Source organism: Lutra lutra, chromosome 13 (assembly GCF_902655055.1).
Source record: "Lutra lutra chromosome 13, mLutLut1.2, whole genome shotgun sequence".
Lineage (NCBI taxonomy): Eukaryota > Metazoa > Chordata > Mammalia > Carnivora > Mustelidae > Lutra > Lutra lutra.
The window spans coordinates 52,788,293-52,790,972 of record NC_062290.1 but is presented as its reverse complement, the minus strand read 5'-3'; the positions used below and the strand labels follow the sequence as shown (position 1 = coordinate 52,790,972).

Sequence of the window (2,680 nt, the reverse complement as noted above, 5' to 3'; positions counted from 1 at the left end):
AGTATCTGCAACTAGTTTTAAATGCACCCCAAATTGGTAGATGTATAAATAGATGGATTTGTGATGGGATGAGTATAGTAAAATATTGATGGCAGAATGTGGGTGCTCACTACACAGTTTTGTCAAATTGTGCATGTCTGAAATGTTCAACATTGCATGTAAAAACTTCTATGAAATCCAAAGTGCTAGACAATAAAACATGTTCTTACTACCTCATTTAATTCTTAACACTTTCTAACTCTGAAAGTTTAGGTGGCTAACTCTTCCCAAAAATTCTTTATTAGACAAGAAGTGACAAGGTACTACCATGGATTCTTTTTTTTTTTTTTTTTTAAATATGGAACGCTTCACGAATTTGCGTGTCATCCTTGCGCAGGGGCCATGCTAATCTTCTCTGTATCGTTCCAATTTTAGTATATGTGCTGCCGAAGCGAGCACACTACCATGGATTCTTAAAAGAAACTCCTGAGACAGGGTAATGAAAGTATCAGAAAGATAATTATCTCCTAAAAGAACAGCAGATACTTAAACCAGACCCTTTCCACAGTATCTGTAATTAGTGGCCCTAACAATTTCAGTTCAGTCTCCTACTATGTGTCACTTCACAAAGAGCCTTATTTACTTTGTTTCGTGTAATATTCACGATTACCTTGTGCAGTAGGTATTACTGTCCCTGTTTGACCAATGTGAGGGTTGAGTTTCCTGAAGAGAACAATTTCCCCAAGTCACACAGCTGTCATGGGGTGAAGCCAGAGTTTTACAGCAGGGCAGAATCCATGTTGACAACAGCTTCGCTTCACTTACTCTGTTTGAATGGCCAAACAACGGGAGAACTCACAATCATCTACAATACCCTGGTCCACTGGCGAACAGCTCTGCTTGATATATTTCTTCTCCTCGATCTACAATTGGACTCTAAAACATCTACCAAATACACGGTTCACATTTTTGCCAAGGGTTCCTTGTCAAAAATCAAGCAAGTTTGTCCTTTCAAAGTCCTTGCTTTCTAGAGATAGCCAAGGAGAAAACTTTCAAGAAAAAGTGAAGACAGAGAAAAGAGGAAGACACACACATGCATAAACACACATACACACACACAGGTGATCCTAATGTTGGGAGAAAGCAGGTGTCTAACAGTTGGCCAAAATGTTAAATTACTAGAGCAATTCAGTTTCCCAATTTGCCGTGATGCCAGCTACCCAGAATTAACAAAGATCCGCATATATCAGCAAACAGCTGAAGGTAATTTTCAGCAACACTGTGCCCAAAGCAAAGAAAGGCATTCTAAAGATCTCATTAAACCTTTAGAGCCTAAATGATCAACTGATTTCATTGTAAGCCACAGACTCTGCCTCCTGCACTCTCCAAAGTATCTCTTGAAGCAACATTTTTCTGGGAAAATGATGTGTCACAGTGAGCAAGCCTACTTGTCAGGTCTTGCAAAATTGATCTGCACTACTCCTCTCTCAGGGACTTAAGAAACATTTCCTTTTGTTTGTTTTGTTTGAGATTTGGTGTTGTACATTGTAGAGTCTGCCCTTCCCAAGATAGCCAAACTATAAAAGACAGTTCTTTGGATATCATTTGCTTCTTGTCTTCTCAAAAATAAGTGCAGCTTCTGAGATGGCTTATCCATTAAGATAATCAAGTGATGAAGAAGGTTCCCATCCTTTGTGTACAGCAGTGTCCCACCTCTGTTATTAGGAAATCAATATATTTTCAGAGTGTTTTAAGGTTTTAGGGAACCAACATGAATGGGGGGGGGGGAGAGACAGAGAAAAAGAGAAATTGTTCACAAGTGTTTGGGCTAGCTAAGTCCTGTTCAGTAAATGATAACTGTGAAGCTATATTTTAAGAGGCTTGGTGGTAGCCACTTCCAAAATTCCTTCACTGAATATCATAAAACATAAATACAGACACACACACACACACACAAAGACACAGACACACACACCAACAATTCCTAATCCTTAAGTAACTGGATTCAATGACATGAACTATTCCTCCTAATTCCACCCCTCCTACTAAGTGAGCTCAAAGAAAATGGTCAGACCTGACAGCACTTGTTTCCATGAGTCCTCAGACTCAAAAATTGATGAAATCATCCTTTACTTCCCCATTCTGAATAGTTCAAATGGGATGTAGGTCAATCCTAAAGCTACTGTATTTTTATTCCAGACGGTACTCAGAAAATGGTGAGAATACAGAAACAGGAGAGGGGTCAAGAAACTGCGTGTGGGACTGAGTTATCTGTGAAGTGAAAGCACACCCTGATCTAAAATGTAGTTCTCAGTTCACAAGCTAACACATCAGCAGTGCGGCTACATCTAAGTCTGCCCAGCCAATGACTGCAAGTCTGGCTAACCTGAATGAATCCCCAGCTAACTGGTACCAGCCAACTGACAGCCCTCAAATGTCCCATCCAACTCAGAAGGTAGAATTTATATATTAGTTCAGAAAGACTAAAACTACTCCTACCAAAACCAAATCCATTCAAAAAGAATGGCTTCAGCTATTTTTAAAAACCATGACTAGTAAACCGATTATCCATCTTCTAAAGAGTTCAAATGGCATTTGAAATAAATAGCAGATTTATTCACACATGTGTAAGAAAAATTCTTTTAATGAAAACCGTTTCTTGCCTTCCATCAACCATACATGGGATGGGGGAAATAGAAGT

At 39.1% G+C, this 2,680-nt stretch overlaps 1 non-coding gene across 1 annotated transcript; it reads right to left on the bottom strand.

Annotated features, from left to right (window-relative positions):
• Positions 1–331: 331 nt before the first annotated feature.
• LOC125084122 (U6 spliceosomal RNA) lies at positions 332–438 on the bottom strand. The gene has a single exon (XR_007122483.1). It is a non-coding gene; the product is annotated as a U6 spliceosomal RNA (small nuclear RNA).
• Positions 439–2,680: the final 2,242 nt, after the last annotated feature.